The sequence below is a fragment of the Narcine bancroftii genome, chromosome 1 (genome assembly GCF_036971445.1).
Source record: "Narcine bancroftii isolate sNarBan1 chromosome 1, sNarBan1.hap1, whole genome shotgun sequence".
In the NCBI taxonomy this organism is placed as follows: domain Eukaryota; kingdom Metazoa; phylum Chordata; class Chondrichthyes; order Torpediniformes; family Narcinidae; genus Narcine; species Narcine bancroftii.
In genome coordinates, this window is record NC_091469.1 from 31,512,169 (window position 1) to 31,526,731 (window position 14,563).

The window sequence follows — 14,563 nt, forward strand, 5'->3', positions numbered from 1 at the left end:
ACTGTTCATGGAGGATGTTCAGTCTGTTGGAAGGGAGTCGTCATAGTCAAGCAACATCCTGAATGCATTTGCTGATGTAGTCAGTCACTGAGCAATACTGCCATTGGGGTTGGTGCAGAGGACGTTCACCAGGTTGATTACACAAATGAAGGAGTTGCCCTCTGAGCAGTGATTGAATAGCCTGGGCATATATTCACCTGAGTTTAGAAAAATGAGTGTGAATTATGCATAATTATGAAACAAATAGATAAGTGGTTGTTTCCACTGGGATATGAGATTCAAATTAGGGGACATTGCCTCAAGATTCAGGGGAGTATTTTTAAGGTCGAGTTAAGAGAATGGTGAATCTGGAATTCCCTGGCAAAGGCCACCTTATTTAAAGTACAGGAAGATAAATGTTTTAAGAATAAAGAAATTAAGGGTTATGGGGAACAGAGGAGGAAGTGAAGATGTGTCCAGGGCCAGAATAGCCATGATCTTGTCAAATGGTGGAGCAGGCTTGACTCAAGCTCCTATTTCATATGTTTTCAATGTTAAGTCTATCAGGTATGCAAAAATAAAACAAATGTGAAGAGCATGGCAAAATGTTTGGCCTGGAAGTCAGCCTGAAGAAAACTGAGGTCCTCCATCAGCCAGCTCCCCACCATGACTACCAGCCCCCCCACATCTCCATCGGGCACACAAAACTCAAAAAGGTCAACCAGTTTACCTATCTCGGCTGCACCATTTCATCAGATGCAAGGATCGACAACGAGATAGACAACAGACTCGCCAAGGCAAATAGCGCCTTTGGAAGACTACACAAAAGAGTCTGGAAAAACAACCAACTGAAAAACCTCACAAAGATAAGCGTATACAGAGCCGTTGTCATACCCACACTCCTGTTCGGCTCCGAATCATGGGTCCTCTACCGGCATCACCTACGGCTCCTAAAATGTTTCCACCAGCGTTGTCTCCGCTCCATCCTCAACATTCATTGGAGCGCTTTCATCCCTAACGTCGAAGTACTCAAGATGGCAGAGGTCGACAGCATCGAGTCCACGCTGCTGAAGATCCAGCTGCGCTGGGTGGGTCACGTCTCCAGAATGGAGGACCATCACCTTCCCAAGATCGTGTTATATGGCGAGCTCTCCACTGGCCACCGTGACAGAGGTGCACCAAATAAAAGGTACAAGGACTGCCTAAAGAAATCTCTTGGTGCCTGCCACATTGACCACCGCCAGTGGGCTGATATCGCCTCAAACCGTGCATCTTGGCGCCTCACAGTTTGGCGGGCAGCAACCTCCTTTGAAGAAGACCGCAGAGCCCACCTCACTGACAAAAGGCAAAGGAGGAAAAACCCAACACCCAACCCCAACCAACCAATTTTCCCCTGCAACCGCTGCAACCGTGTCTGCCTGTCCCACATCGGACTTGTCAGCCACCAACGAGCCTGCAGCTGACGTGGACATTTACCCCCTCCATAAATCTTCGTCCGCGAAGCCAGGACAAAGAAGACAGTTAAAGTAGTGCAAGGGACATGATGTGATAGGGTGGGTGAGATCAAGAGATCATCTTTAAATAATAAAGGGTCTGTTTAAGGGTCTAATAATAGCAGGAACAAAAACTGTCCTCGAATCCAGTGGCGAATGTTTCCACACTTGCATGTCTACTTTCAAATTGAAGTGTGGAGCAAAGAGTGTGACTGAAACAAGATGGGTCCTTTAATAATCTCGATGGTTCTCACCCAAAATGTTGACTGATCATTTCTCTTCATGGATGCTACTTAACTCATTGAGTTCTTGCAGGAGCTTATTATTGCCTCAAGATTCCAGAATATAGAGGAGTCACATGATAGAGTAGTGGCCGGTAGGAGAATACCAGCCCTCTCCAGAAAAGAAGGAAAAAAGTGAAGACAAAACAAAGCCCCAGACACACAAATCACAACAAATAAAAAATAAAGGTGTGGAGATAATGGCACCTAAGAAAGAAAAGCCAAAAACAACGGGAAGAAAAGAAGAAAGAAAGACGTCGGAAGAGAATGGTGAAGGCCTTACCTGCATGATAAAGCAGGGACCTGCCGTGGAAAGAGGAGCCCACTCCCCGAGGTCACAACCCACCGACCGCAAGACTGCAAAAATGGCGCACGGAGCCAAACAGGGGTGCACAACTGCAAAAAAGTAATGATCCAAAAAAAACATATAAAATCTCCCCCATCTCTTCTGGCTCCATACCGAGCCCAGCCAACCACTCAAATTTTTAAGGGGGCCAATTATGTCCCTCAGTATGCACTTAATATACCTGTAGAAATCCTTTGGATTTTCCTTCACATTGTTTGCCAAAGCAATCGCATGTCTTCTTTTAGCCTTACTGATTTTATCTTGCATCTTTATACTCCTCGAGTGCTTCATTTGCTCCATGTTGCCTATCCCTGTTATACACCTCTCTCTTCTTCCAAACCAGATTACCAATATCCCTTGAAAACACACCTCTCTATAATTGATTACTTTGCTTTTAATCTTAACAGGAACATATAAACATTGTTCTCTCAAAATTTCACTTTCGAACGTCTTCCACTTACCTCGCCTATCCTTGCCTGAAAACAACTTATTCCGATCCATGCATTCTAGATGCTTTCTCATTTCCTGAAAATTGGCCCCTCTCCAATTTAGAATCTCAACTCGAAGCCCAGACCCACCCTTCTCCATAATTAACTTGAAAGTAATGGCATTATTCTCACTGGACCCATCTGCGCATGCGCGAGGAATCACCATTTAAATGGTAAACACAAGCAATCCGATACCTAAGTATTAGACTAGATAATAATCTAGGCCATCTAGACAAATTAAATTATCAGGCATTAATGAAGAAATTACAAGATGACTTAGAACATTGGAAAGATTTACCTGATAAGAAGGGTAAATTACATTAAAATGAATATCTACCCAAGTATACAATACCTATTTCAATCATTACCAATTCCCTTAACAGAGAAATTCTTCAATGAGCTAAAGAAAATAATAAGGAAATTCTTATGGAAAGGGGGGAAACTGAGGATAGCGCTAGATAAATTAACAGAATGGTACAAACAAGGGGGCTTACAGCTACCAAACTTTAAGAATTATTATAGAGCAGCACAATTAAGATAGCTATCAAATTTTTATCAAACAAGGGAAAAAACAGATTGGACCAGGTTAGAGCTAGATAAAATAGGGGAGAAGGTACCAGAACATATACTTTATAAGTGGGATGAAAAGCTGGTGCGTGCAACATAGAAGTTCACCAGTACTGCACCATCTGCTCAACATTTGGAAGAAGATTCACGTAGAAAGGAAAAAACAAATTACCAACGACGAAAATTATTATTGATGCAAAATCAACTAATCCCTTTCACAATAGATAACCTTTCCTTTAGAGAATGGGAGAGAAAAGGGATCAATAGAATAGAAAATTGTTTTTTTGGAAATAATTTATTATCTTTTGAACAAATGAAGGACAAATATGGTATACCTCACGGTACAATGTTTGCATACCACCAACTGAAAACCTACTTGAAGGACAAATTGGGAAGCAGGCTGAGGTAACCAGAAGGAAGTAGCTTTGAATATGTGATTACAGACACAATGATAATTGAAAGATTTATAACAAACATGTACATCAAGCTGCAAGAGAAAGAGAACGATGAAATAAGCTGTAAACCCAGACAAAATTGGGAGCAAGATCTAAACATAAAGATAAAAAATGAAAAATGGGAAATGCTATTCTCTGGAACTATGAAAAATACAATAAACACGAGGTTACGCATGATATAATATAATTGGTTACACAGACTATATACCATGCCCCAAAATTTAAATAAATGGTACCCAACAGTATCAGACAGATGTTTTTGCTGCAAGAAGGTAACAGGAACAACAGCACATGCAATTTGGATATGTGAGAAAGTGGAAAAGTTTTGGGAAGATCTAAATCAGTTATTAAATAAAATCACAAAATACAGAGATCTTTCTTCTAAGTAATATAAGAAGTAAAGAATTAGGCCTCAATTTGGATGAAGCACAAAAAAGATTTATTATCTTTTTTGATAAAGAGCCTGAGAGTACATCAATGGCACATAGAAATTAATAAATGTATTCTATTTGGAAAAAATAACATATAATTTAAAAAAATAACATCACAGTATTCGAACAAATTTGGGAACTGTACATGGAACACAACAGAAAGGGCCTACCGTGGACCTCAACCCCCTAAAATGACAGAATGAGAAGAAGACAAAATGAACTGACCCAGTGTGTAAAAGTAGATGACACATTTTTCTTGTTTATTTTCATTGTGTGATGACATTGTTTAAATGTTTTATTGTATTGTATATGTTGAACGTTTAGTGGGTAGGGAGGGGGGGTTGGTGTGAAGGAGGGAGGGAAGGGAGGGGGAAAAAGGGAGAAAATGACACTATATATTCAAGAGGGAAATGTTTGTGTGTATTTTGGTTAATATGGTTCATAGTGTGAACAATAAAAAAAATTTAAAAAAAGATTCCAGAATATGCAGTTTTTGTGATTTTCCTTTTATCTGTTGTCTGCTTTTCCAAGGCAGCAAGAAGTATTGACTGATTCGATGAGAGGAGGACAGTTTGCATATTTCTGACTTTATGTTCACAACTTTTCAAAGTTTCTTGGTGGATTTGACTTTAGAAAGCTCATTTTAAGCCCTATAGGCTACAACTTGATCAGGATTTGCAGCTTTTCAGTTGTGTGAGCATTTTTTTTAGAAATACAGGACAATAACAGGCCCTTCAAGCCCACTAGCCAGGGTTGCCCAAATGGCTCAAAGGTTAAAAGATTCCTTTTATTGTCGCACAATAATACATTAGATTGAAAATGTACTATATGTGTTCTACTTCAACTTTCATCTGCAATAAAACAAAGAGATAGCATGAACATTGCCTGGCAGCCTAACAATAAGAGAACGTGTAGAGCTCGTCGAAAGAACCAAAGACTTGTTGATCCAAACCAAGGCTTTTATTAGGAAAAGACAGGAGCTCTTCACAGGTGGCCGACCAGTCCGGAATGATCCGACCTGGCTAGGGACACAACCCTTTAAGGCCCAGACAGTAGGCGTGGCTAAGCTCTCAGCCAATCGCTGTAAGCACAGTCATTACACTCTAGATACTGTAACTATATACATTGGTGTTAGGTCTGTACTATCACAGAAAGTGAAGCCAAGAAAGTCCCTTCAGAGACACTGAATGTCTGTAGATTTGCCTCCAGCACTCTTGCAGCCTTTGGTGCCACACAGATCACTGTTCAAACCTTCGGCAACTCCAGCTCCAGATTTCAACCTCCAATATGATCAGGTAGCCTTCAGCGACTAAGATCATTCAGGATTCCTACTAACCCTCGGCACCCTCTTGAAGCCCAGTTCTGATACCTAGTTTCCATGAGCCAGATGCCAGCAGCCTGCAGCCTGTGTGGATCCCTTGACTGCAAGTTGTCAACAGTCCGCAGCCTGTGCGGGTTCTTTAACCACTGAGCCCCTCATTGGTCTGCTGCCATGGTCACCGTCCTGTCGGGTCATCTCCTATTCTTCTCCATATCAGCTGGTGTTTCTTTCCATTTGTGGTGTCCTGCCCTCCTTAATAGGTGGTGTTGTCTCCATTTATGATGGACTGCTGCTCCCCTGGAATTTGCCAGCCCTTGTGGTTCACTACCAAGTACAGGCACCACCATTTTGGGTACAGACCACATGATTGCAGGATTTTAAAATAAAATACCCTGGGCTCATTTAACCGGCTGTTTAAAGTCTACATGGAGCCATTGGCATTAGGACTGGGTGGTAAACCCTGCAGAGTAGTGTTGTATCTCTGCTCTCCTCTCTCTTGGGTCCACACCAGCAGAAGTGCTGCCATTACTGTAGCTACCACAGTGTCGCCATTTTCCGTTTGCACCAATTAACTTACAAACCCTGTGCATTTCTAGAGTGTAGCTGGAAACCGGAACACCCAGAGGAAGCCAATGCAGACGTGGGAAGAAAGTACAAACTTATTACAGATGCTGCTAACCATGATGTGCTTGGGGTTTTAGTTTTGCTTTCAGATTAGAGGCTGTAGAATGAGCTCATTGCCTTTGTCATTGATGCACCATTCATTACTCAAAAGACTATTGTCAAGAAACCAATAGGCTTTTATTCACTTAGGAACACAAGCACATCCCTACTGTTTGGTTGCCCTTTATTGAGCTGCAGTGGGCTGTGGAACAGTCACTTTTATACAGGAGCCTGTAGGGAGGGGCCACAGTACAACTGGCCAATATGTATGCCTGACCAGATAATTATACATAACAGTGGTTTACTACATTCATTCCTTGATTTTAAAAAAAGAGCAGCAGGAGTAGGTGGAACTTACAAGGTTACAATTCAAAGTCACAAGTTCAGTCTTTCAGATGGTCTGGTCGTTTGCTGGGACTGTTGTAGCATAGGTTGTATCTGTAGTCCTCGATGGTCTTGGGTGTGTTCTGCTGCTGGGTAGATGTCAATGAGTCTGGTGTAACCTCCCTCAGGATATAGGAAGGGTACCAGAGGTACTGTGGACAATTCAGACCTCCACCTCAGTATTTTGTCATTCTTGATTTTATCCCACTGCTGATTGTTAAACATGAACGCAACTGCGCATTGATCAGTCAGCAGGGTGAATTTCTTAGCTGAATTTCTTATTGGCCAGGTAATGGTGCCAGTGCTGCACTGCCTCGACAATCGTCTGGGTCTCTTTTTTGACTGAAAAGTGCTGAATCTCAGGGGCCTGGAGGTTAATGAAAAGAAGGCTGCTGGCCTGCCTGCCTGGTTAAGAGTTGCTGCTAGGGTGAAGTCTGACACATCACTTTACATCTGAAATGGGGTGGATTCATCCACAGCATGCATTGTGGTCTTAGTGATATCTGCCTTAATGCCAGGGGAAAAGATGTGGATTTGATGAGGGGGTGGGCCTTTTCCACATAATTGCGGTCCCACTGATCATAATAGGAAAAGAACCCAAGCCCTCTTCAGTGCCTTGAGGTTGTGTAGGAGGGAAAGCTCCAGGAGTGGCTGCATGCGGTTAGGGTCTAGGCCAATGACTCCATTCTCCATGACAGCCAGACAGGTTGTGCAAAACATGCACTTGGCCTTGTTATATGTAAGGTTAAGGAGCTTGGCTGTTTTGAGAAATTTCTGGAGATTGGTGTCAAGCTCCTGCAGGTTGTGGCCACAAATGGTAACATTGAGGTATAGGATGGTAACCCGCAACTTGTACTAATCCACCATCCAGTCTATCTTACCGCTGGAAGACCAAGACACCTCTTGTGACACCAAAGGGGACCTGCAGGAAATGGTAGAGGTGGCCATCCACCTGGAATGCTGTATACTGGTGGTCCTCTGGGTAGGGATTTAATGATATGTTGATTTCAGATCAATGATCAAAAAGACATGTTGGTGATGCATATGTGTCCAACTGCATGTATATGTTGTTGGTCTGAATGTAGTCGATGACCATCCTATTCTTTCCCCCATTCCGTACTACCACTAACTGCACTCTCCAGGGGCTGGTGCTAGCTTCAATGACCTCCTCCTTGAGTAAGTGGTATACCTCTGCATGGATGAAGGCTCTGTCCCTGGCACTGTACCACCTACTTTTTGAGGCAACAGGTTTTCAATTGGGAGTAAGGTTGGCAAATAGTGACAGGGAAAGGTGGAGAGCCCACAGGTTGTGTTTGGTGGCTGGTAAGGTTGCCAGTTCGAAAACTGTCAATTACATAAAGTGAGGGGTGGATGGGGCCCATTGATCTCCATCATCACGCTATTAAGGTGACACTGGAAGTCCAATACCACTAGTACAGCAGTGCAGAGCTGCAGCATTACCATTAGTCTAAAGTTTTTATATTCAGTACCCTACACTGTTAGAGTCACTAGACAGAAGCCCTGGATGTCCACTCTGTGAACTGGATGGCAAGGAGACCTTCTGGCTCACCATCAGTACTGTGAGAGAAAAACGCCGCACTGTATCCGAGTAGATGAAGCTCTGCAGGCTTCCACTATCGAACAAGAAAAAAAGTCACGTGGCCATTTACCTGAATATTCATCGTCAACCTGGTGAGTTGACGTGTTCTGGTTGAGCGAGATGGAGGCCAATGTTGGGTCACTGCACATCGCTGTTGTGGGCAGCAGTGGTGTCCAAAATAGCAGCTCCCAGCGCCTGCACACATGCTGCTGGGTCCCAAAGATTGCGCCCAAGATGGCGGCCACCACAGAGAGCACATGGCGCTTCTTGCTCCAGTTGATGACAGTAGCTGGGACGGCAGCCCCCACAATCTGCATGCAGCGCTGCTAGGAAGGGGTTTGGAAATACACACTTTAGCATCCTGGCCTTTCTTCCCGCAGCTGGAGCAAGTTGAATGCTTCATTGGGCAATGTTTTCTCTGATGCTTGCCCAGGTTGCAGAAGTAGTATTCCCTTAGCACCACAGCTACGGTCATTTCACCCACCGAAGCTGGATGAATGCAGCAGGAGGTGGTTATGGAGCACTGCTGCTGTGGTGGAGTCATTAGCAGTGCGAGGGGGTGGCGGCACATCCCAAGATGACAGCGACAGGAATAACCACAAGGTGGCCACATTGTCGGAAGAGTAAGCCTCCATGTTCTTGAGAGTCACCTCTAGCGTACTTTCCAGCATCTTGGCGCCTCACAGTTTGGCGGGCAGCAACCTCCTTTGAAGAAGACCGCAGAGCCTACCTCACTGACAAAAGGCAGAGGAGGAAAAACCCAACACCCAACCCCAACCCACCAATTTTCCCCTGCAACCGCTGCAATCGTGTCTGCCTGTCCCACATCGGACTTGTCAGCCACAAACGAGCCTGCAGCTGACGTGGACTTTTTACCCCCTCCATAAATCTTCGTCCGCGAAGCCAAGCCAAAGAAGAAGGAAAAGACTTTCCAGCACAAATGCTCTCTACGGTGGACACAGCCTTGCATTCAAAGGCCTTGCCGAGTGCTCGCAGGGCCCAAAGATATTCGGCATTGGATTCACCGGGTCTTTGTTTTCAAGCCACTAAGAGGTGTTTAGCGTAGACAACATTGATCTTAAGCAGATACCGTCCATTGAGTATGTCCATGTCTTCCTAGTATGTTGTAGCCTCCCTGATCATGGAGCCTAGCACTTGCAGTTTGTTGGTCTCCAATTGCACAATGGTAGAAGAGGCCTGCAGGAATGCTTCAAAACAGCACAGCCAGACCTCAAAGTTGATAGATGCTTCAGGGGATTGAGGGTTGATTTCTAGTTTTTTGGCTTCAGGATTTGCTCCATTGTAAAAAGAAAATCTTAAGTGAATAAGACTGGTGCACCATCAATTACACAAAAGACTATTGTCGAGAAACAAACAGGCTTTTATTCACTTAAGAACACAGTACATCCATACTGTTTGGTTGTCCTACACTGAGCTGCAGGGAGCTGTGCAACAGTCACCTTTATACAGGAGCCTGTGGGGAGGGGCCACAGGTACAACTGGCCAATAGGTGTGCCTTCCCAGACAATTATTGATAACAATGTTTTACCACAGTCATCCTTGTGAAGCAGTAGTTGTGTGAATGATTTTGTAGTGGACAGTTTTAACATTGCATCAGTAAGGCCAAAACTAGTTAAGTCTGGCTGGCCTCACTCCTCCCTTCCACTACCATCTGAACAAAAGTTGGCATTAATGCTGCTTTAAAATTATATAATGCTACCAATAGGATCAATCACCAACAAAATTTTCTGGCAGAGCCACATAACTGCATGGCAGGTGATAAGATTGCAGAGTTAATGTTACAGTCAGAACAGCCTTGCTGAAATCTTAAACAAATAATGAGGTGTGTTGAAAGAACTCAGCAGACCAGAGAGCATCCATGGAGAGAAATGGTCAATTGAGTTCGCTTGGGATTCTTTTTGAGAAAAGGTCCAAACCTAAAATATTTAGTGTCCATTTCTTTCCATGGATGCTGTCTAACCTTCCTAGTCTCACCAGCAACCCTTCATTTGCTCAGAATAAACTTGTTAAGGTGCAGACAGGTATGTGGAGCTGAATGGCCAATTCTTGCTCAGGATGCATATGTTCATGTGTTTGCGTATAGCCATTGGAACATGAGTTAGGTTCTGAAGAATAATCTATTAGGGGTAAGGATAGAGTGATAAACACATTTCATAAGGAATAGCCTGTCTTCAGCTTCTGTAGGCAGATTAGCTAATGTCTTAGCAATTAAAATTCAGGGCAATCAGAAATATGTAAATCACAGAATTTCATCGGTCAAAGGAAGATTCAGAAGTAGAGAGAAGTAAATGCATGGTCATGGCAGATATAAAATGAAGGATGTGTATTTAAAAATTAGTTACTGCTTATTTGGAAACGAAGGCCAGACTGCAGACTTGCATTGCTGCCCAACAGAATTTGGTGCAAGTTCAAACATGGGTGAAGTTTTGTTTGAGCACATGCTTTAGAAACAGTACAGTGAATATCTAAAGGAGATGGCAGGAACGCCTGAAGTTATTGCCAAGAATAAAGCTGCACAAGATTTTCAATCGATAGAAAGTTCATGATGTAATTTGCTTACAACGAATCTGTGGTCCATCAGCACGAGGAAAAAAATAAGAACTGGAATGCTATTATAGGCTCACTTCCCCTCAGCTAGATTTTATCTGGATGCCAACTAACTGATCAGCATATCGTCTTGCGACCCCTAATTTAGCGACAAACATTGTGTGTGACGAATTAATGGCATTTCTGCTCTCGCTCATTTGATACGTCTTGTATGTCTGTGGCAGACACTTGTCTTTCAAATCCTCCTCCAGATATCTGAGCATGTTAGCCTAGTTTAACTGACTCTCCCAGTGTAAACTGATAGCAAGCTGAATCCTATGCATCACTAGACATACAATCTTTTGGATGGGACCCATTGGTAGCCTTGATTGCTCCCTTAAATGGATCTGGAATATCCTGCGGAAACTGTTTCAATTGAAAGCACATTATTTATCCCCAGTGCTCTGGCCAGTACTTAAAACTCAATCCAATACACAAAACAATCTATGTGTTATTATATGAAAAAATACCATTTCAAAAGCTGCATATAAAGCAATTTAGGATATGTTGAGGTCTTGGAAGTCTCTAAATAAATATATATGATAATCTCTCTCTCAATCTCACTCTCCCACTCTCCCTCCTCTCTCATACAATGGAGTTGAAGAAGATTGTCCTTTGATACAGTGAATATTTGTCAAATGTAAATGACAATAGGGGGCTGACAGATTAATGCATTCTGCAATAACCAACCTTGAAAATGTTATCAGGATGAACGCCTCCTTAGGTTATGTGATGGCTTAATCTGTATACAGCTGGAGGCTATTGTGTAAGGAGTAGAGTTACATGAATATCTTTTGGAATGATCTGGAGGAGGTAGTGTTGGAAGCAGCAAGCAGAATCAAAGTACTAGATTCCTTGGAATTGTCTGATTATTTCTTACATGATGCAGTTGGGTTATTAAATTTCTTGAGGTGCCAATTACCCATCAACAGTGGGTCAAGGGGAAAGTTATTTCTGTGGCTATATTACTTGCTGTACTTGTTTGTGGTTAATGAAGGTCTATACTTGAACATGTTTTGGAAGGCAGGGCTTTGTGCCTCTGAGCTGAATGATATTCCAACTATTGTATTACAGCTTGACATCCAAGGCTATCGAGCAGAAAGCAGACACAAAACATAAAGTCTATTCAACAGGCTGTGAGTCTCACCTCAAGGGGCCGGATCTAGCTTATATCCCAGAGGGTGATTGGCAGCTGACTGGGTAGGGCTTGGTCCATTCAGGTCGGCTGATTGACAGCCAGCCAGGTGTTGCCTTGTCCTCCAGTGCTCTTCTGCAGGTAGCCTTAACCTGGTGTATGTCTCTTCCACCCCCCCCCCACCACCTCCCCCACAGTCAGATCAGCAGAGCAGCACTCGAGGGTATTAATAGTTTGGTCCTGGGCGGCAAAGGCGATAGAGAAGGTGGCAGGGTGGATTTTGAGTTTTAGGGTGTGGGCCACGCTAGGGTGAATAAAGCTCTTGGCGCTGCCACTGTCGATTAGGTACTTTGTTACCTGCCCGTTGATTCTGACATCCATCATGCAGCGCCCAAGGCCGTGAGGGATGTCCCTGGTCAGTGTGGTGGCTGCTTGAACCATCACGGGGTCCAAGTCATCATTCCCCGAAGGCGGAAGTGAGTTGTGGCTGGCGGCGTCCTCTCCAAGTGTGGGGTGCATCACGAGAGGTGAGTGTAGGCTGGTTGCGCTCTCTGTAGGCGTGGGGTGCAGTGGGTGGCGATTGGCAGCATCCGGAGGCATGGGGTGCATCAGTAGGGCGGTCCAGATAGCGCCCATGTTGACCACGTTGTCATCGTCGTCGGTGCTGTGCTCGTTGTAGGCCTGGGAGGGCTCGGTGGCTGTGATCCTGTGCCTGCCCGGCAGTGGAGATGCTGAATGGGGCTGTGTGGTGACGGCATGGCTGGCCTTCCTCCTTGGCTGTGCTGGTTGTGCCAGGGGAAATGACGTCGCACTGTCAGCCATTGGTGCTTGTGATGTCATTGTGGGCAGCAGAAGTGAGATCATTCAGTAGACCAGAAGTAACATCATTGTAGTCCAAGGACATGGCGTCTTAGCGGGGCGGCACTGGCGTGGTCAAGGGCTGGTCCAGTTGCATGGCATCCATGCAGGCGATCATTGCCAGCGAGGCCGGAAGTAGGGCTGCTGAGGTTGGGGAGGCCGGAAGTTGCTGCGGAGACAATGGCATTGCCCAGCAATTGCACATGGCTCAAGGTGTGTGGGAGGGGGAACTGGTTGTAGAGGGCTGCTGAGCTGCCGGCAGGCTTTGAAAGGCATACTTTAATGAAATGGCCTTTCTTGCCACATCTTGAACAGGACTGATTTCTGGCTGGGCAGTTTTAGCAAGATCGTCGATCTGACCCACACCGGGACCCTCAGTACTTACAAGGGTGTGGGGCACCCGCAGCAGCAATGTTCTCATCCACCGTCTGGTTTTGGGCCACACCTGCTGTATGTGCTGACCACATGGAGACCTGGGGAAACCTGGAGTTGAAGGCTTCAGGGCTCGGAATACCTCCAGTGTTTTGGCCAGGTAGTAGATATTGTCCTCCAGCAGCTTCTGCCTGATGAATATCGAGGCCAGACCCCAGACGCAGGTGTCCCTGATCAACCTTTTAACTTCCCTTTTGTTCACCCCTGGTTCTGTCAGACTTGGTCGGACTAACTCGTGAAGGGTTCCCAGGGAGGACTTGGCCGTCTCTCTGGGTAGCTGGGCATGAATACTCAGAAGTTACCTTGCAAAGACCACGTTTATGGAAGGTTTGTACATGGTTTCTAGGGTGTAATTTCTTTAGAGTACTTGGGCAGTCTTTGAGGGCCTGGAAAGCTCGAGGACCCAGCTTCGAGTGGAGTAAGATGAGCCTTTTCCTGTCGGAGTCTAGGATGTTGTCAGTGTGTGCCTCGATGATTGCTTTAACTGTGTGCTTCCAGAGTTCGAAGCATGCCTGTGCTTCTGGATGGCGTGTGGCAACTTTGAGGCTCCTGGTGCTCAGAAGCTTCTCCATTACAGCTTCAAATTTTATGTAGAGTAAATTGTGATGCGCTATTGAGCAGAAAGCAGACACAAAACATAAAGTCTGTTCAACAGGCTCGAGGAGCTGGATCTAACTTATATCCCGGAGGGTGATCGGCAGCTGACCGGGTAGGGCTTGGTCCATCCAGTTGGCTGATTGACAGCCAACAGATAAGGTGTTGCCTTGTCCTCCAGTGCTCTTCTGCAGGTACAAAGGTTGCCCCCTGCAGTAGGCTAGTGGTGTATCACCACACCCTGTTCTTGACACCCAAGTGGTACATATCAGGGAGCACTAAAATATTTTAGTACCCTACAATAACTTATTTTTCTCAAGTATCTAATGATGTCTGTTGTTAGAGTTGAGATTACAAACAGATATGCCAGATCTTATAAAATGGCAGAACATGCTCAAAGGGCTCCATGCACTCTACCTGCTCCTAACTTGCATGTTCAGAAAAGCTTTTTTCTTTGCAAAAATATCTTGCTGAAACTACCTGGAACTTGGCTATAGAGATTTCAGTTGGGTCAGCTTATTTAAAGTTTATAAGGCAATTTATTGTGCATCTTTCTGCCTGTAACTGAGGGAAAAATATGTATTTAAATAGTTGCAATAGTGCTACATAGCAAATTAGAAGATTCCTGCAACAATACACAGTAATGGAATGTATATATGAATATGACACCAAGGAAAAGATTGTAGGGTCTCTTCAAAATTAACAGGAATATCAAATGTCTGACTCCTAACTTTCTCTAAACTTAAACATGACATAATTTGAGAGAACTTTTGAGTTAAAGTAGGTGAATCAGAATCTTTCCATATAAATAAGATAGCTCTTCTAGCCAACAATGTAGAAAAGGCTACAACCTGATGTGTGGAAGTGGGAACTCATCCCACTTCTGGAACTATAATTCCAAAAAGAACAGTCAATCAGTTAGTTTACAA